Source organism: Zonotrichia albicollis, chromosome 1, assembly GCF_047830755.1.
Source record: "Zonotrichia albicollis isolate bZonAlb1 chromosome 1, bZonAlb1.hap1, whole genome shotgun sequence".
Lineage (NCBI taxonomy): Eukaryota > Metazoa > Chordata > Aves > Passeriformes > Passerellidae > Zonotrichia > Zonotrichia albicollis.
In genome coordinates, this window is record NC_133819.1 from 74,590,923 (window position 1) to 74,612,382 (window position 21,460).

The 21,460-nt window shown below is 37.3% G+C and overlaps 1 long non-coding RNA gene across 1 annotated transcript in view; it reads left to right on the plus strand.

The window, feature by feature from the left end:
• Positions 1-18,888: 18,888 nt before the first annotated feature.
• The window catches only part of LOC141725308 (uncharacterized), a 29,961-nt gene continuing 27,389 nt past the window's right edge, over positions 18,889-21,460 (plus strand). Inside the window, exon 1 of the long non-coding RNA XR_012577171.1 lies at positions 18,889-19,308. This is a non-coding gene — a long non-coding RNA (uncharacterized LOC141725308). The remainder of the gene's footprint in view (positions 19,309-21,460) is intronic.

Here is a 21,460-nt window from a genome sequence, read left to right on the forward strand (position 1 = left end):
AGAATAATTGGTCAAAATGCAAGTTGGCCTAAAAGAAAAATAATAAAATACTATTTTTGAAATAGTACAACTTTGATAGTCCAGGATAGCATCATAGTGTTATTTTGACAGTTTAAAGTCTAAATTAATGCAGCATAATGAACACTCAGGACAGGTGCCAATCAGACCACAGTAAGTAACTGTGGGTAAATATTTTCATTACACTGCTTCTCACTGGAGTTTTGAAAGGTTGCCCCTCCATGTGTCACCTCCACAAGGAATACGCCAGGTAAAATAATATTGCAAGCATATTAGGACAACTAATAGGATACAAAGTCACTGATGACAGATGATGTGAGAGAGGATGTAAAAATTCACTTTAGAGAATCTGACAGCAAATTGAGAGCTCTCCAGTAGAAATAACCACCCACTAGTGGTCTAAAAATCACCTTTTAAAAGTATTCACAGATGTGGTATTTTAACCTACAAAATAGAACTACACCACAGCAGGACCATCTTCATCAGATATATCATTTGTATTGAGATGTTTTTACTATTTATTAAAGAGGAATTTTTCAGGATAAAAGGGCTTGTACCTAGAAATTTGACTGTTTGCATTAGTTTCACTCTATCGTACTACATCAGAAATCTGTGCCAACCTGAAATCAGAGAATACCAAGTCTCACCAGGATATTTAAGATATTTATCCCAGTTCATTAAGGTAACAAAGCATGCATGTGAAACCCCAGGCTCTACCTCTACTAAAATCAATGGACTGCTGTGCGGATTTCACTGCTACTGCTAATAATACTGAGCCTTCTCTTAGGACCTTCTGTTGGACCTGTGGAAAACCTGGGTGTCTGATACTGCTTTGAATCAGCAGAACAAACCAGACCATAGAAATTATATGAGATAATGTAAGAAACTATTGAGATCAAAAAAAAACAAACCCCAAAAAACATTTTCACCGCTCCTGGTACTGCAATCTAAAGCATAGTAGAAATACGATTGTTAATGCTTGTATAATAGATTAAAGAAACTATAATTCTGTTTAAAAAATTCTTTAAACCTGCACTAAAGGGTGTAATGGACTTCCAGCACAGCATGTTAGGCTCCTGCTTCATTATGCTTTTGAAAGAAACGTGGAGGTTATCATTTTCCTCTCTCTTGGCATATTGTGATTGCCATTGCAGAATTTGAAGTTTTCAATCAATTGCTAACGAGTCCAACGTGTATGAGTCACACTGGATTATCTGGTTGTGCTATCTGCAAAACTCATACAGAGCGTTAGTGAAGCCCATCTGAAACATGGCTTAATGCTAGAGAGAAGTTACTCCTGAGTTTAACAACACAAAAGGATAAAGCCTCTTTAACAGAAAATCTGTTATTTGCTGTATTTTGCACACTAGATTTTGAATCTGGTGAAAATTTAAAGAAATATTGCAATTTGATTTAAATTTGGTTATTTTTATTTCGTTTGCGTGATGGGCTGGCCATGGCCAACCACTAGACACCCAATCAGCCACTCTCTCACTCCCCTTCCTAAAAGAACAGGGGCAGAAAATAAGGTAAAAAGGTCATGGGTAGAGATAAAGACAGGGATTTACCAGTTACCATTATTGACAAAAAAGACGCAGACTAGAGAAAGCAAATTTATTATTGTCAATTGAAATTGAGTTGGATGGTGAGAAACAAAGACAAAAACTAAAAATAACTTCCGCCCATTTCCCCTTTTCTCAGGTTCAATTTCACTCTTTCATCCCTGATTCAGTCCATTAACAGCTCCTCTCTGAGGCTCCTTCCTCCTCGTGCTGCAGTTTGGGACATTGACAAAGACTGCAGTCCTTTGGGATAAGCTTGCTCCAGCCTGGGCTCTCCATGGGTGCTGCTCCCCTCCGGGCACGTCCACCAGCCGGGCCGGGCTCTCTCGCAGGCCGCAGGGCCATCCCTGCCGGGTCTCTCCTGCCCCCGGCCCTGCTCCCGCTGTCCCCTCGGGGCTCGCAGGGCTGTTTCTCGCTCGCTTCCCCTGGCTCAGCCCTGGCTGCCGGGCAGTGTTTTGCCCTCCCTTGCCCAGGCTTTCCCCGGGGCTCAGGGGCTCAGCCGTGCCCTGCGCTGGGGCCGCTGCAGCCGCTGGCGCCGCCTGGGGCCGGCCCGGGCAGCCCCGGCACAGCCCCGGGTGCTGCCAGCACCGCCGGGACACCTCGGCCCGAACAGATGAAATCGGATTTATTCTCTCTATTCAGGTAATAGATTGAAAAATTATTTCAGCTACACGGTATCACAGAGGGGTTTGCTAGTTACTGAGTTCCACTGCGTGTTTCAGAATGTTTACTGTGAGCCGGTAGGCAAGGATCAGCTTTGCATGTCGGGCCTGTGTGGCCCTGGAATGGATGATGGCAATAGGTCCAGATTTTCCTTTTGAGCTGGATGCTTCCTGAGCCTCCCACATGTAAATGCAGTGACAAAATATTTAATCTCCTGTGAGTTTGAAATCCAGCTAGGTCAAGATACTAGGCTTTTTCAGATACAGCCATTATATGTGGCTTTTGTAAAGCTCTCACAAGGAGGAGGTAGTGTTTTCTTCTAAATAAAGCATTTTTCTGAATAAAGAATCATGAGCTCAAATCAGAGTTTCCAATCAAGTTCAGACCTCTATATTTAGGCCTATTAATTACAAATATAAGTAGCAACAGAGACACATTTACTTATCATTTTGTATTGCTGACAAAATATTGTATAGATAAAGTACCCTTCTGGGCCAGTTGACCACTAATTCTTAGGGCAGAAGTAGTTCATGATTTGGTAATAAATAACCTGCTCAGAAAGCATCCTAACTCCTTTTCTTTCCATACAATCATGGTTTCAGGCTACAGTTTTCTTTCTAACTAATATTAACAAACTTGACTACCGTCAGTACCTGCACTTTTAGTAACTGCACACTAATGAATAATAGTTGAGAAATGTGCATCCTTAAATAACAGTGTATAGACAGGTTAGTTTTATAATGTTTCTTTTTATAATCTCTTTGGGTATGGGACCTTATGTGCTCTAGTCTACATCTCTGGATGGAATGCTCCTACCGCCTTCAGTCGCTCTATCTGAGCCCTAACCTGTTCCTTAGCCTCTTCAAGCAGATATGATTTTCTGATAAAGACCTCCAGTATATTTCACACAGAACTTGTGCCAAACTACTACTACTACAGGAACTCAGAATCACATAGCAAGTACATGTCTGACAAAACTTTGGTCTCTTTGAATATTCATTTATTTCTTGAAACTAAGATAGTAGGCTAAAACAATCTACAAAAAAAAAAAATCCATATATTTTTAGGTTGGAGTGACCATCTATTTCATCACTCTAAAATTTTTGAATCATCAAAAGTTGAAATGTGTTTCGTAGTTGTCTATTCTTTCTTTGCTGGTTAATGTAAAATGAATCTTTTTTTATCTTTTTACAGGTACTACTGTTACCCTCTAAGTTGAGTCTTGCAGAATGATGAGAAGTGTACTGCTGCTCCAGATACCCAGTTCCTATATTTTATTAGATAGGACTCTTCTGATTCATATCTCTTTGGGAATTGATCTTTTTTGACTTTTCCTATATGAAAGCAAGTAGTCAGCATAAAAGGTGACCCAGGCTAGAGCTGTTAATAATATGCCAAAATTTGTGTTGTTTGAATTAGAAGCAGCTCCATATCTTTTAAAGAAATTGCCAATTTGTGTTGCAAGCATGGATCTTCAGTGTTAATATTCCTGTAGATGCTTGCAGAGCAGTGATAATTGTCCATTGCTCTTTTATTACAAATCCCACACTTCTGTTGAGGGAAAAGACTAGACAACTAGAGGAATTGTTGTCTTTTCTTGTTACTTGAAATGGCAGAAATAAAAAATAACTTTTTTGGTGTTGTTTTTTGCGGAGGCGGGAGTTTAGTGGTTTTTTAATAGATCTGACATCTCACAGGATCAATTAGATTTTTTACAATTTCCTCAGTATTTCTAGACCAGAAAAATCTAGATCAATTGTTCAAAGAAAATTCTCAAGCTTTTAAGCTTTTTTTTTTTTTTTTAATCTTAAGTTAAAATCTTTTTGCATATCCATAGCACAGACCACAGAGCATCTTTTTTCTGCAGCTTTGGAAATCTCTCATTTCTTACCCTTAAAAATGTTATACAGAATGTTTGCTTTGCTTTAGTTAACACTGCTCTGGAAGTATGTTTCTTGTGTGTTTCAAGGGAAAAAAGTACGTTTCCCTTGAACCAGTAGCTAAAAGCTGAAGAAAGTTCTATCTGGTAGAAGTATTTACTGGAAATTTTTTTTTTCTCACAGCAATCTTTCCCCAACCTAGCTGGAGTAGAAGGGTTTGCCAAGGAAAGGAGTTCTGATGAGCACCTTGAAAATACACAGATAAAATTGGGTATATTTTGAGTACTTGCAAATCAAAAATGACCTCCCTGCATTTTTCACTTAATATCTTCTGTCAGCAACGCATCACTATTTCTCTTGCTGACCTGGATTTTTTTGGCATATGTCAGACCAGCAGACAACAGCTGTATCTTTCTGGATGGCCAATAAGTGTAGGAGTAGCTGATGACACTGAGTTTTGATACACACAGTATATAAAAATTTTCATAATGGAAGCATTCAATAAATTAGATGTAGAAATGGAGAAGGAGCAGAAAAAAAAATCCAAATGCACAGATCATATTTTTACGTGCACGTAAACTATTTTACTGCATGCCTCAAGAAAATAAAAAACAAAACACCCAAAAACCCCAAAAACAACAAAACCTCTAATACTATAATGTAATTTTCTCCAGTTGTTTCTGTGTCCCAGGAGATAAAACTAATTGAACCATCACTTTCTGATCCTCTAACCCTTTTTTACCTGACAGATATATCAAAAGACTTGAAAAATTATTGTTTCCATTCCTAGTTCCTTTGATATTCTTTGTATTCTGTCTAATACTGTTAAGGCTTTAGATTATCTGCACCATATGGATTTGACAAACTGCTAAACTGTAGAATAAATAAAAACAGAATGCTACAGCTTCTCTGGACTGCATAAAATATCCTGTTGGGGGGAAAAGAAAAAAACCTTCTAAACAAGCAATAGGCAAGGTCCTGTGTAACTGAAATCAATAATACATTCAGAATTGAGATCAGATGGAACAGAAAGTTCACTACACAGCATGTGAAAAATATTTGAACATAAAATATGTAAAATTTCCAGATATAAATAAATAGAAGTGGCATACAAAATATAGAACAAGTACTAAATGAAGCCTGATTTTGTATTTCATTGGAGAGTGTGTTGAAACTGTTCACACTGAGAGAACTATTAGTGGCATTGTATCAATGTACATTAATTGATGGATAAACAGATCTATTTGTTCTCTTTGAATAGGCGACAAAGCAGTAATTTGGTTTCTTGATCAAGATGCAGTAAAATGTCATTTGCTGTAGAAAAATGTTATTTTAATTAAATATTTATCTAGTCATTTTTATGGACAGATTCTGGCCCAAAACGCAGACTATAATTATCAGAATAGTTTAATGAATATGTAGCATCGTCTCAAAACATCTTTCTACTGTCTTTAAAGGGTATTTCCATCTATATCATACATGCAGGAAGTTTGATGAGAAAAATTTCACTTTTTTCATCTGAATTCTTACAATTATAACCAAAACTCTCCTGAACTGTTCTTGCCCAGTGCCTGCAGCGCTCCCACTCTGGCCATAGCCCAGGACCCCGAGTCAGGTCCAAGGGGCCAGCAGTGCCTGCCTCAATGATGCCACAGTGGGGCCCCTCTCCAGGTCCCCACATCCCTTTCTGGCCTGACCATGGGGCCCCCAAACTATGGGGTCCTGCAAGATCCTGTTCTGGTCTTGATCCATCCCTGTGTCCAGGGAGGGGCTTGACACTCTGGGCTGGGGCTCCCACAGATCCCCCTGGCTGCCCTCTCCCTGACACGCACCTGGGAGCCCCCAGTGCTCATGGAGCTGCTGGACTCCACATTTCCCTGCCAGGATCCCAGCGTCTAACCACATGCAGGTCAACTTACCGTTATGTTTGCCAGCCTCAACATTCCGTCCTCTCGTTTCAGTAATTCCTCACATCAGATACACAATTGGGTTTCACCCCTCAGCCCACCTAAATCCCGCTCAATCCAGCTGTACTGCACACCTGAAGCTTTTACAAGAAAACGACAAAGAAATGAAAATAAATGTCTTCTTGTCAAATGAGATTCACCACGCCACATGTTAAGTCTATATTTCTTAAGGCAATGCATCTAATTGCTGAGCAGTCAGTAAAGCATTATTTAAGAATTGTCCTAAGTAATTAAATTAGGCTATTCTGGTTTGCTTAAACACACATTAATCTTTCATAGTGACATCGAATTTGCAAACACCTTAGGGAAAAATTCTGCAGTAAATCATTTGTAAATGTAATAAACGTTTAACCTGTAAAATAATAGATGAGGAAGAATACTTCAAAGCAGTTCTAGTTTACTTTTCTTCCTTGATTAAAGAAAGTGAATCAGAGCTTCTTAGTAATCTCAATGTATCATTCATGCACATAACATACAGTGTTGTGTTTATTTGATTGCTTGGAAAAGTGACAATATATATGCTTTAAAATTAAAAAGCTTCTTAAAAGTTCCCATTTTAGAAGTTAAAATCTTCCTTGTGTTGTATCCGGTAAAATGTATAGAAGCTGCTTGCTTCTATAAGTTTTGCACACTCCAATTTAAAACTGGAAGTGTAAGATATTTAATTATGATTGGAATAATTATTATTAGAGATAGTATCTTGATTCTAAGCTATAATGCAAGAAATAATCCTTTTTAGTGCTGTGGCCTAAGACTAAACTTAGAGATATGATCAGAACTAGAAGGTAATTTGGCAATATTTCTTCTAATGCTTGTGTTCAGGCCAAGTTAATTGTGTGTGTAGTCTCCTCAGTGCAAGGCAGGTGGCATTACAAAGTTGCCCAGCAAGTCTCTGCCATGCCTGTTGACACTTGGTACAGTGGCTGTACAGTGTGTGAGCCTTTTCCTCCAAGCAGCTGAACCCTGGCCCTTTGTAGAGGAATCAGTATTAGCTGTGACTGCTCCCTCAGCTGGTATTCATCATCTCATTGAATTAGGCACTCTCAGAGCAGGAGCACTGAAGTGTGCCTGAAACTGCAAATTCTAGGATGAGGCAAGTGGGAAATATATGACATAGAACGGTTTGGGTTGGAAGGAGTATTAAAAAATCATCTGGTTCCAGCTCCCTCTGCCAGGGGTAGGGACACTGTGGGCATGACCATATATTGAAACCACGTTCACAGTTTTCATGCCTTTGGTTTTCTGCAAGCACCCCTGTGGAAATCCCTTTTCATATGCAAGTGAGAACTTTGTATGAATTAATCTATTTTTGTTTCTATAACTCCAACACATTGTTTGTAATTCCTGTTTTGTATCATTCATTTGTGGAAGTGATTGTGTCAAACAGTGAGCCTGGAAATCACAATGTCCGCATCCTAACTGAAGAGCAGATGTGTGCTACAACTTCACATTTTTGGTCTTGGTTCTCTGGGGAAACTCCCTATACTATGTGACCAGCCCTCATTACAGGATCTTTCTTTATTTTTGCTTTTTCATTAAATACCAAGCTGCCAGCAGTGCACAAACATGATCTGGAAATGAGAGGAGTTTCTGTCTCTGACTATGACTACAGAAGCAGTAGTAGTGTGGACAAGCAGAAGTAGATTTGCAGGACAAATGCTGGTGATGAGAAACTTGGTGATGTCCAAATTGTAGCTGTCTGCTACAGAGTGCAAAATCTGACATGCTTGCTATACACTTTTCAAAAATTTAGTTTGATTTTATTATTTCGACTTCAAACTACTTCCAGATGGGTGCCATTAAAACACAATAAATACTTTCCTCAAATCATTTCTGGCGTACCCTAAAGTGAACCACAGCCTAGTAAATTGTTTTAGAATGGGTAAAATTGTCTTTTGGATGTAACAAACTTCTTTATAGACAACAGAGAAGTTTACAATATACCTCATACTTAAGCAGCAAAAAGAAGATAATGTGAGCCCAAATTCTACTAACAACTTGCAAGAAACAGCCCGATGACCTTTAAATAATCACTGCTTTTCAATTATTTCATTGTCAGGATTATATGTATTTTAAAAAATCCCAAGCAAATAACCAGTCTATGGTTTGTAAACATTGTTTACAATTTTTCATTTTGGGAATAAATCATACCCTTCTGAACTTGGAGGAGAATGGAGGAAGACAGTCATAATGGTAATGGTAATCATCTGGTGTGCTAGATATGTTTGAATGTCTTATATTTAGTAAGTAGCTTCACAAGTAACAAAACTAAACTGATCTTATGGGTGAAGGGCCTTTATTAAACATTCACACAAAGTGTTTTAGCACTTCCGATGAGATGGAAGTTGTGTCAGGTTATGTTCAAAGCCAGTAAAAACCAATAAATCTTAAGAAAATTATAAGAAGTAAGCCTTTGTTAAAAGAGACTTCCTGGGGCTTAATTTTGTACTTATAGTATAGAAGATTCTGATGCAGTAGTTAATTTCCTATGGAACTGAGTTTCTCATTTCAGATGCCTGTTAATGTCATAGAGGGATCACAATGCTAGATTTCTGCTAGAGTCCTCAAAACAACTTATTGCACCCATGCTTAAGAATTTAATGATTAATCTTTTTCTCTCCCTTCTGACAAAAACTTTATCAAAACTGACATATCAGAAAGTTTCAGCTTCATTGAAACAGCATTTTTTCCTGTCTGATCAGTTCTATTTATCATGCTCATGTCAATGTTAAATTTGCTGTTGAAAAATCCAATTTGAAGTAGCTTGATGTTCTCTGAAAAGGCCTTTTCTGAATATGTAACATAAGGAAAGCTTTGCTATCTCTAGTCCTTCCCACTAGAAAACAAAACTCTTCAGGACAGTATCCCAACACTACTCATGGGAATATCTACTCCTATGTCCAGTGGGAAGCTTTAGTGGGAAATTCTCCAAAGTTCTGCAAGATCTACAGCATGCAAATAACTTGCAAGAAACAGAAGTCATTTCAAGGGACCCAGAGTGCACCACAAGTGAGAGCTAAGAAATATCCTGTATTGAGAACTATCTTTTGGATGCATATAGAATTTTCAGGAGGATCCTTATGAGGTTCTTAATGGTGGTGATTAGACATGACTGTATTTTAGGTGCTTTACTAAGCATTGGCACTTTCACCTGGCATAAAGAATTAAGAGCAAGCACAATAATCCGACATGTGCTTTTTAATACTAATTTCTAGATGCTGATATTTGTATTGAAGTTAATAATAGAATTCCTAGTGTTTTAGCATGACCAAGATCTGAGTACTTCACTTTCCTATTAATTTTGCTTGACTATAGAAGCCAGTAAAGTATTCTGCATTTTTTTATGTGAGAAGCCATAAGAAAACTTGTTTGTCCAATTAGAAAGGACAAAGAGAAAATGTGCACTTTCATAAATTTAACATGATGTTCATCACTTGATGAAACGACATTTTCACTACCATAATAATGGATTTTATACAATTTTATTGTCATAAGCCTGATAATATAAATGAGAGGAAAGCTGTTTTCTTCCACATGGGTCCCACATGGTCTTGCACTAACACACAGCACACTTATATGTCTCAGATGAGAATTTGGTAATAATTGCAACAGACGGACAATGGCCTGGTAATAAATGACTATTTCATAGCCAAAGTACATAAGGGAAATTTCTTTCAAATTTAGGAAAAAAAATCATCCTAGCCAGATGGTTTAACTTCAAGACAAATGAGTGGACAGGGTCATAATGAATGAATGTTTCTAAGCTAGTTTCCCTGAGAACTCAGCTGTTCAAAAATCATCTCTAATGCTGAGATTTAATAATCAGGCTGACTAGCTGTGGGACATGTTTGTCTGTTCTTTTGCCTTTGTCTGTCTTCTGCTTGCTCCAAAATTGTAGTAAAATAAAGTATGTCTACATCTTGGTTACAATGTCAATAAAAGTCTCTAGATTATCTAGAAGCATTGGTTTATGGGCAATGTAGATCTAGTAGTTACTTTTAGCAAACTTTGTGCGATGAGTGAATTTTTTTCCCTCCCTAACCTTACAGAATATATTTTTGGATTGCTGTATTAAACCGTTTATCCCTAAGGAAAAAGTTTCACTGGAGTAAAGGCCAAAAGTTTTAACTATGCATTAATCTGTTAGCTTTGGGATATGGTTGCTTCATGTGAGAGTTCAGATCCTCAGAGCCTTTTGAGTTACTGCTCACAAAAAGTAAATTATTACAGTATCACCTGTACTGCAATGCTATTAAACCTTTTTGACAAGGCATCTGAGGGATTTCATAGTACTGCTGTGGAGGTCAAGACTCTCTCTCCTTATGAATAACCATCCTGTAATGGTTAAAGGGACAGAGCTTCTACTTCTCTAGAAGAGGCTATAGCAAACTAGCACTGAACACACACGGACCTCATTGTGATTTCAAGTGCATCTACCTTCAGAGAACCTTCTCTTTGTTATTCTTCTGAGATCTACATGATCTCTGTTCTGCCATTGTCCTGAAAGTTAAAAGCACCACAGGTTGTGTGGGGTTAAAACAAGGTCTTGCAAATTTTCCCCCTCCCCATCAGAGGGGCTAAACTAGTATAAATATTATTGCTGCCCTTTTGGACACAGGTTATGAATGCTGTAGCCTGACAAGGTAAAAGCGAGGTGAGAAGACTAAGCTGAAATGCACTGAACTGTGCAAGTGAGGCACAGCACTGTTATTGCTATAGAGGATGCAGCAATGCAGTAATATCACTACCTAATTATTGGTGTCACAGGCATCTAAATTTACAGTGTTATAATGACACAGATATATCAGCTATTACCAGTGCCATGATGAGACATACATATTTGAAACTGTTAATTTAATCTCTTGGGATCCTGTTTTTCTTGTTCTAGTTCAATTTTTGCCCTTTTAATAGTTGAATCTCCAGCTACATTATTTGCAATTAGCTTGCAAAATCCTGTCTTTCTGAAAATTAGATTGTATCATTTTGGTTGCTTACAATAGGGGACAAGGGATTTATTTACAAGAATCACAAGCAGCTTCATGAGCATATCACTGCTATATATTTTTGTTGGAGGTACATTTCACTTCTCATCCTTGTATTCAGCAAGATATTTGCACTGACAACTAGATACCATTTTAGGGACACTGTGCATCCTTTTAGTCTTGAAATTGCCCCCTGTTCTTTCTGACATTTCATTTAGTCTATGCATGAGCTCCCCAAAAAGCTGTGCAAAATTACCCTCGCTATCATATATAATCAGACATTGCAGGGCTGATCCTAGTATTATTTATGGGGAGCTGTAGTAACTTCAGAGACTCTTTTGTTGTATAGCTGGTAGATCAACAGGAGAAAAACAGCAAAACAATCTTTCTACTGCAAAACACCACCCACCAAAAGCTGAACGAATACCAATATTTTGACATTTAAAGTGTTTTTGTGGTTTGTGTGGGTTTTTTTTCCTTCAAATCTATTGTAGGATTTTCCTTTTGTTGCTGAAATTGGACACACAGATAATTATAGATCTTGGTAGCTCATTAACAGCTCTGTCTTTTAAATCAAAACATTTAAATAATGAGTAGGTCTAATTTGATTTCTCTGTTGACTGTCAACAATTGCTTTTCTTCCGTCTCTTAATGAATGATTCTGTTGGGTTTTTTTGGGAAACTAGTTCCTGGGGTAGTCCAAGAGGTAGATCTTTCATGATTGTCATTTTTAGATTTGCCATAAATTGTTATTTCATCATATCTTAATTCCAAAGTGAAGTTTAGGGAACAGAAATTTTTATCTGTACTTAACATTTCTGTTGATGATCATCCCATTTCCGTGGATGAGTGTTCCATATGAATAAAAGGTTATTTTAGACCTCCCTATCTCTTTTTGAGAAAAAAAACCTTTTAGAACTGTATCTGAGGTGAAACATGATGTTTAGGTTGCAATATATGAGGTCAGTACATTAATTAACAATATTTATTTAAACTGATACTTAAAATGTATTTTTGCAAATGCTGTATATTTAAGCTCATTTCTGAATTCTCTCAAGGCCTCTTTTTAAAATATGAAGACATCCTTTCATACTTTTTACCGAGGTGAGCAAAAGACAGAGTGACAGCTCATCAGCTCTGAATGTTCAGGTGTTTCAGAATGTCATGGTATAAGTCCATTGAGTTTACCTGTTCTGACTGAGGCTGCCAGAAATACAGACCATGCTCCAGTAAATCGTGCTGCCAGAGCTAGAGATGTTATGGTTCCCCATTGTCTGGCCTGCCTTACAAAATTATTACCTGCACAGAAGGAGCAAAAGATTGTGCCTGAGACATTTCAAATGATCTTTTCAGTGTCTAAACTAAGGCCACAGGTGTTTGTGAGTTTGAACTGGAAGAGAAGGTTTAGCAGCAGATAGGGTACAATTGCACTCCTGCTGCCTTTGCTATAAGAGCTGCTACCAGTGATGTGTGCGCAAGCTATAGCTATAGCAGGGTGTGTTGGCACTTATCTACCACCACCAGTGGTACTCAGTTGTTCTTCAACAAGATGCCAAATCAGTGGGTAAAGAAAGCTTATGCTCTATGTAATGCAACTACGCCTTCAAAACTCATGATGTCAGTGCAGTTTCACTGAATACAGATTCTTCTGTTGGCTTAACTGTGCATTTTCAGGAAGATGATGAAGCAGAGCTGGCAGGACAACTGGGAGTACATATTTCCCCTCCACCAGAAGAAACACAGTTGAGAGACCTATCTTATTGTCTCCAGTGCAGTTATGTATACTTTCAAGAGGCTGTGGTATATTCTTCTGGTTTTAGAACTAGTAACAGAAATGGGATTAATATAAAATAAAAAGTAAAAAAATAAAATGTAAAAGTCCATTTTAAATGTAAAAGTCTCTCATCTGTTCAGCAGAGCCATAGTTTTGAGGATTTTTTCTGTAGATGAAATGTCTCATTTAAGCTACCCAATAATGATTATTATGCCAGTATCTGTTTCTCTATTTCTCAGTGTGTCCTTCTCCCCATATGAGTTAACAGGGTGGCATCTAAATTGTCTTATCTCCAAGAAGAAAGAATAGAGTGAGAAGCAATGTAAATGTGAGGAATAAGGGAGTGCACAGGGCCCTAAGTTGGGATATGGAGAAATGCAAGATACAGATCCCTGAAAATAAGGGCCAAAACCTCATGATCCAGTGCTTTGTAGCATCAGTGTAAGAAGAATTCCAAAGACTTTACAAAACCCAATCAATCAAAAAAATTAAATATCATTAACACAAGGGTGGGGGAGGGATTTCAGAAAAATAATTGCTTGGTAAGTGAATAAAAGGGAAAGTAAGAGAACAAATTTCATTTATGAACCACCTTTGGATTTTCTTAGCCAGGGAGACAGGTCTTAAAAAGTCAGCAAAAGTTCCACACAAATTTTTCTTAATGAAACACTAGAAACACATTTTCCAATTCTCTGCCATTGCCAAACAGAACTCTAACTGATAGATCTTCCAGTCTTCTCTGGTTCATGCAGAAAAAGTGCAGTGATAGTTTTATGTCCATTATCCCTGCTGCCTTTCAAGGGTTATGCCCAGGCTGTGAAACCTGGAGTGGTCCCCAGCAGAAGTGCCAGTTTTGTGATCATCAGCCCCACCTGCAGCATGTACGAGACTGGACAAGAGAGGCCAGTCTCTTGTCTGAGTGAGTTAGAGATAGAATCATAGAATCATTTAGATGCCTTCATGTGCTCTTTCTCTCTGGTTCTTCATCAACTGCATATCAGTTGAATTTGGTATTTAGCTTTAACTACCGTGGCTAATACAACTGAAATATATCTCACAGTATCATATTCCTTAAAGCAGTTTGCTGTATTACCACAGAGTACTTTATCTTTTTTACACAATTAAGGGAAACTTTGGAGGGTGCTTAAATATATGCTCAAGTGCTCCCCTCAGAGACAGTAGAAGCTTTTGTTTACATTTCTCAATTCTTAGTTCTTTTGATGGAGGGAAGGGTTATTTTTCAGTAACAGCTACTGTAAACCCTTTTGAGACATCAGTGCTTTAATAAGCAAGGGTTCTAATAGGATCTCATGAATAAAGCATTTGCACTCTTTCCCATGACATGCTGTACAAGTATATCTACTGCAGCTTTTGCAGAATTCCATTCTTATAGGTTAGATAAGCAAAATCATTCCAAAATGTTACAGGCACATTAAATTTCACAGCATCATTTCTTTGAAAAACTATGAAGTCTAAATTCTTTTTACATTTCATTAGCTTTATTAACACCTGAAGATGCAGTGATACTATTTTGACCAATAGGACTGGGTAGATACAAATTGATGCAGAATTGTTTCCAAATGTTCCATGCTCAAGCTAAAAAGACAGTTAGTAAGTGCAAAATACACACACAATGGAAATGGTCAGAGTATTTTTATTATTCATACAGTTTAGTGTAAGCCTTTTTCTGAAAATTCTATGTGCAAACACTGAATCAGACTCATTTAGGTTTGCCTGGTTTGTACTTTGAGTTCTAAATTCTTATAGAAGATCCTGGAGAAAATAATTATCTCCTACACTTACTTATGTGTGTAAGATCAAATGAAAGTCAAGAAGAAGGACCTGTGTTTAATAGCATCTTCTGCTTCAGTAAGGTGGGCAGCTCTTTCACGTGAAAAGTAAGAGTAAATGGTGTTGCCCAGGTAATCTGACTTCTGTGCACAAAGCACAATGCCTATGGGTTTTAAATGAGAAAGATTTTCCCAGGTGGGAAAAAAAGGGACATAGAGATATAGAAAGACAAGAATACTGTCAGAACCTAGCATCCCATCTAAGGAAGAGGAAAACATGGAGAAAGATGGTTTATGCATTCTAAAGTTAGAAAAAGAGTGAGAGAAACATTTTTTTTTTAGAAAAGGTAAGAATCATTTGTTCTCTGTGAAGACTAGCAGATAAATGCTTTTCTGATATTTAACTGGGCTTTATAAATCTTATCTTTTCATGTTTTTCTTCATTTAAGGATTGCTGTAAGACTAAATATTAAGCATTTTTCATTAGAAAAAAAATTAACTCCCAAAAGAATCATTATTACTTTTGAGCTCTTTGAGTTCTTTTATAGGCACGAAAACACTAGTGATTAAATGTTTGTCCTCCTACAAGTGGCACAAGAAGAGTTTATAGTTACAGAGTACTTGTAATTTTATAGTAACTTTTACTATTTTTTCATATTAGAGACACAATGGAACTGCTAAAAGAAAAGGGGGGATGAGAACAGGACAAGACAGGAGAGAGAACCTGTTTGAGATGTGGGTAACCTGTCTTAGGTCTAAGAGGTGGAGAGTTTTAAAATCTGAGACCTTTAGAATTGAATGGAACTATAAATATTTATGCTACTGAAACTCATTAAAAAATGACTTTTTATATCTGATGAGGTCCAAAATTATCAAAATGACAGAGGACCTTCAGAGGTCCTGCCTGCTAAGAAATAAATGTAGTCTGGTAAATTAATATATTTAGATTTCATCTTAAAATCATGCTTATTTTCCCCTTCCAGAAGCAACTGTTTTCTGCTCTGAGTGTTGTTCTGGAGTTTTCTGCCTGTTTTTTTTTTTTCCTGTCTCATTGTGACCAGTTGCCCTGTGTATATAAGTAAGAAAGTATCAGTAAGACTAAATACAAATCACTGAAAGGGAGCCTCGCCTCCCCTCGCTTTTTTACTTTTTCTCGGATTTTTAAAAATTTTTAACTTCCTTTCTTTGTTCATTTTATAATATCATCTGTGAGAGATGCAGTCATCAGAAGATCTTGGCAAACTTGCTAAGCCTTACTTTTTACATCTCGTTTGTTATAGCCCAACTATTCAAGATATTTGACATTCACTACTACCTCTCTATTATATCTGTACCTATCAAGACAGGAACATGGGTCTTGACAGCCATGAAAGTAAACTGAAATGGAGATGTGGTGATGAAGGAGGGAATGGTTGGTACGTGATGCAGCAAGTTTCAGTAGGTCTGTTTGTTGACATGCAAATACCATACAAAGGCTATGACCTTTCCCTGATTTAATGAAGACTAAAATTGCTACTTTCCTGTTAGGTACATGCATTGTGATTGAACATTTCAAACTTGACCTAAGGATTTAGTCACATAACATTCATTAAATTCAATAGGAATTAAATCTCATAAGCTCATCTTATCCCTCCGGGGTTCAGTTTTATCTTTAGCTAAATCCATAGAGTGTCATTATCAAATTCCTGATGTTGTCAAGAGGACACAACAGGCCCATCCTCATCTTAAACAACAAGAGGCCAAATTTTCATTTTAAGACTGACCCTGACTGTTGAGGATCCTTAGCTGCAGGCGAACTGTTAGTGTACCATGCAATATCTTCACTGACATATGTAAATTTTCTTAATTGATAACAGATTACCAGATATCCTAGTTAAGGTATTTATGTGTATATTTATGCTGTTTAGGACAAAAAAACCCAAAACATATTAACATACTCTGTACTTTCTTTCCTGATATCAAGTGGAGGGATCATTTTCCAATATGAAAAAAAAAAAAGTACAAACCTGTCTATGTCATGACTGCAGTGATGTTGCTGTGACTAGGATTTAATCTGAGTACTTTCTAGACACCTTGCAGAACTTCATTTATCTTAAATGTTTACTTTTTCCCAAATTCTTAAGGAAAACCATGTATAAAAAGATACAGTCAAGAAAGAAAGTCCTGATTTGAATTCAATTAAATGTCAGCTTATCATATATTATGTAGCACTGTGGGAGGACTGCTTTGTTGTGTAATTAGAATGGATCATTGTTAAGAAGCAGTATTTACAGAGATATTGAAATATTAGCTGGGATTTAAACATGTTTATAAAGCGGTCTCTTGATACCTTCTCCAAGTTATTTCCTCCAGCAACTGTATTAATTCCAACAAATTTAATTCAGATTGCTAGAATCATTATTTTCTCAGAAAGATGGATCATCCTGGCCCAAATATTAATGCCCTGACTTTGGTTTTAAAATTGGGTATTCGTCTGGCATTTTATCTTTAACATCATTAACAAAACAACAGCTTTTCAAGCCTTTGAAATATTGGAAACTGATGAGAATCTCTGGAGTCACCCAAAGGGTGGCCCCAAAATCTATTTGTATCTAAGACATGTCTAACTGGAAAGAGAAATTGAACAAACTCCTATCTGTCTGCCACATAAAAACATGCTTATGTGCTTAAGATCTGAGAGCAAATGCAGATACTGATTTAAGTCTTGGGAAAAGTAAATGTGTCAGAGTTTTGATTGCATAGAAGATTACAGTGAGGTCCTATGTGGAGATTCCTCATACTACAGTAATTTCTTTTTAATGTATATAGTTAATCAGTGTCACCAGAAAGGATAATTGTATCTAATTTATAGAATGGGAAATATAGGCCTTACAATCTGTAAATAAAGATGTCTAGAAAACCCAGGAAAATTGTTCCACTAGACTTTCTGTTGGCAAGACACCATTATCTCTGTTTTCACAGGCTATATTCTGAGATCATATCCATACCTTAACATTTGACTCAGCTTGTTCTTGCAGAAGAAAATTCTTTAAGTGTGAGCATGACCACATTAGCTTTGCAGAAAATAGCTCTTGCAATATTTTTCTGGCACTGAATGTTGAATGGGATACTCAGTGCAACTCTGGAAGTGCTACAATGCTGGAGACCATACTAATCTTAGACATTACCAAAGGAATTAGGAAATAAGTGTAATCAATTTTCAGCTTCTTAAATAAATGCCCTACTTCATCAGAAATGACATGTAAGCTTTGTACCTTGATTTCTGCTATGGTGCTGAGAGATATTGTAAAATGTGTCAGGAAAGAAAAGTCCTTGAATTTCTTCTGCTTCAGTTGCAAGTCTATTAATAGAATGGGCAGAGAATTGTAATGCTTCATTGCTTTTGGCTGATGGAGGGGAATACAAGGACCTTCCTACTTTCAAAGTGGCTTTGAAACAGTATTGCCAGCAACAAGACATCAGAGGAGTTCAGCACTGTAAAGTAAAAATTATATTTAAAAAATAAGAAAATGCAATTTTCTCTTATTTTACTTCAACAGCAGGAGACTCAGATAACTGTCTCTGTCATTTCCCTCCTCATCAACTGCAACTTGAAGTGAATGGGGTAATAAAAATATATTAATACACATAAAATTTGATAGTAAAAGCTTTCTGGTAATCATTTGATTAAAATGGTCATTGCATGACCCTCTTGAATAATCATGATCAGTTACTAGCCTAGTGACTAGTTATATACAGTTGGTGGTTACACAAATGGTTGCACAAATCCTCAAAAATTTCATAGCAGTTGAATTCCCCCAATCTATCTGAAATGTTTGGCCTGACCTTGAGTGAGATACAATACAATGCCATTCCTTTGGGCTGATAAAGTCCTGTGGTTTTCTTTTAAGCTAAATGAGAAAGTCTTGACCATAACAATTGGCACCATTGTGTCCATTATCTTCTGCCCTGCAGGTGATTTGCTGCATGCTTTATATGCTTTATTACAGAAGGCAGAGTAGCTGAGAGGGTATTGTCCTGGGGACAGCAACATCAACACTTATCCATTTGCAGGCACAATTACACTTTATAAGTTATACAGCAGATAGTGTTGCATGACTACCATTCATTTTGGTAGAATGTACATGCTATGATATCCAAAAAATACAGTGAAAAGGAGCTAGAAAGATTTTATTGGTGAAGCAAAGCACAGAAATGCATACAGCTGTTTATGGTTGCCTTCATAGAACATCTTTGACCCTAAAAGAAGAGAGCAGCTATGTATAACTCGTCACTTACCTAAAATACACTGGCATGTGCTGGCAGTCTAAAATGTTCATGCAAGCAGCCTGTATATTTGAAATGATTGCAACTGTACAGAGTTCCTCAGAGCAGAACTAAACAGCATTTCAACTGGCATACTTATTTTTTCTCTTTTGACAGATACTAAGTATATCTCAGCGTTCACTGATGAACTGTTTCCCTGGGAAGAGCCCTGATATGTGACTCGCCTTCTGCAGCCGCCCTTTACTGAGTCCCGGTCACCGGTGCCGCAGCGCAGGGCGAGGGCGGGCACGGCGGGGATGGCCGCGCGTTCCTCGCCTCGGCAGCCAGCAGGGGAAGCTGCTGCACCGGTTTTCAGTGCGGCCCGCGAATAGAATCCCTGACTATTTTTATATCCACGGATGAAAAGGTAGGGTTATCTTAAAATGAGAGATGGAATATGTATGTTTGCAGGAAGAATTTGTTTGCCAAACTGTGCCTGGGATGACTATTCTAGGCACAAGTGAGAAGGCAGGGAATGAGTGGTGCACGATAGGAGAAATAGGGGCTATTTAGTGTCTAAATTTAATATGTGCTATATCTTTCCTTAGGCTACTAAATACAGGACACTTCAAAAGCTATTAATAGAGATTCAGTTGTTTATGCAAATTTTAGATGACTGTAGTCTTTGCTCCTTGTGTATAAGAAAAGTATTTCTGTAGAAGAGATGCTGAACTGAAACATGCCTGGATTCTGTATTCAGACTCATCCTGGCAAGTGTCAGAAAGTTATTTGGGCTTCATTCAAAATATTTTCTTATGCCCATGTTTATGAGCTTCACAGATTTTGACTTTTAATCTATCTGACGTGCAGTCGTTCATGTTTATACAACAAGGCAATACCTTGCCCTTCCCTTCTATTTCCTCATACTAAATAGAAGTATGTTTTGGTGGCCAAAAAGATAAAGTCCTCCAACTGCTCTGAAATGAAAACAAAGTCTTAGCACATACTTTTGCTTCATCCTTAAAACATTGTAAGACCTCATGAGACTTCCAAGCTCCAAGGATAAACACCATTAACTTTATTATTAAAGAGAGCTAGAGACACGTAACTTTTTGTGCCAAATTTTTCAGCTGAATTTAAGCTAACTGTATATACAGGATCCTAAATCCAGTACTTTACCAGTACACATTTCCTTCTCATTTTCTGCCAGGACAGGATTTTTATTAGTGTTATCATTCTGATAAATCAACAGTATTCCCTTCATGCCTTATCAATAATAGATATGTCAGATAGAGTGATAGAAAAGATATTTCAATCAGGCATGTATAGAAACTCTGCAATGAGAAAGGACATTGTCAGTTCTCGTAAGAACTTTGCCTTGCGGTTATATTAGCAAGCCATATAAAAAGTTTTTTTGTAAAACCTAATACCCTTGGTTTTGTCCAAACTATTTACATAGTGCCAATTCTAATTTAATTCTAATTCAAATCTTTCTATTGCCCTAGAAGTCCCTCAGTAGGAACCTGCAGGATTGCTAGGCATCTGAATGGAAAATATTATTTCATTTGTAGGAAACTTATTAGTTTATGACTCATTCCTGTCTTTATTTCAACAAATGGATTTTCTTCTTGAAGATAAAGTTTCCAGTTGAAGTTTATTTTGAAGGTGATTATAGATGTATAGTGGGGATTTGCTTGTCGTTCTGTACGAACTGTGTTTGTGTAGAAAATAACAAAATACTGTTTATTTAGAGGTTATGATGCTTATGACCATAAATGACATGTCCATACATATTTATGAATTCAGTTCTACCTTGGCAACAGCTGAGAAAATGCCCATAATTTATCTCTTAAGGTGACAGAATCAAATGGTAATGGAATATACTACCCCATATATAATTATTTTCATTCATATTTTTTAGAATAAAGATTATTTGTACTACTCTTTTATCTTCAAGCAGATGGAACTTTACTTTAGATAGTGATTCAATATATGTTTCAGATCTAATAAAGGCGTCATACTTAGATTTCCAGAGGAATCCAGAAGCACTGCTGTAGAAAGCTTAAACATTTAATTTGTCTGTTGGGGAAAGCTTTACCAAAAAGGCTGAAAAACAAGCCAGCACACGTTCATCTGGTACAGTCTGGGAGAATCTGCTTGGCACAATTTATTGCATCTGTTATCTTCTAAGCTGTTTGCTCTTGTTCAGTGAGCTAATTGAATGGTGGAAGTAGAGAAATATTAGATGCAGGATTTTGGCAGGGATTTTCCCCAAGAAAATATCAATGCCGTTATTGGGACACTGAATTATGCAGTGGACTCTTATGTTCAGGCTGCAGGATAAAAAGCAACTTTAGGGGAACCATGGTTGAGGGGAAAATATCTTCATGCTAACTAAGAAATTTAGCTTCTTTAGTTTAATTCAGAGAAATGACCAAGATCTATGTCTTGATAACAGCTGCAATGGGTTGACCCTGGCGGGATGCCAGGCACCCATCAAAGCACCCCCATGGGATCGCAAGTCCTATGAGGAAACCTGCTCCAGTGTGGGCTCCTCTCTCCACAGGTCTGCAGCTCCC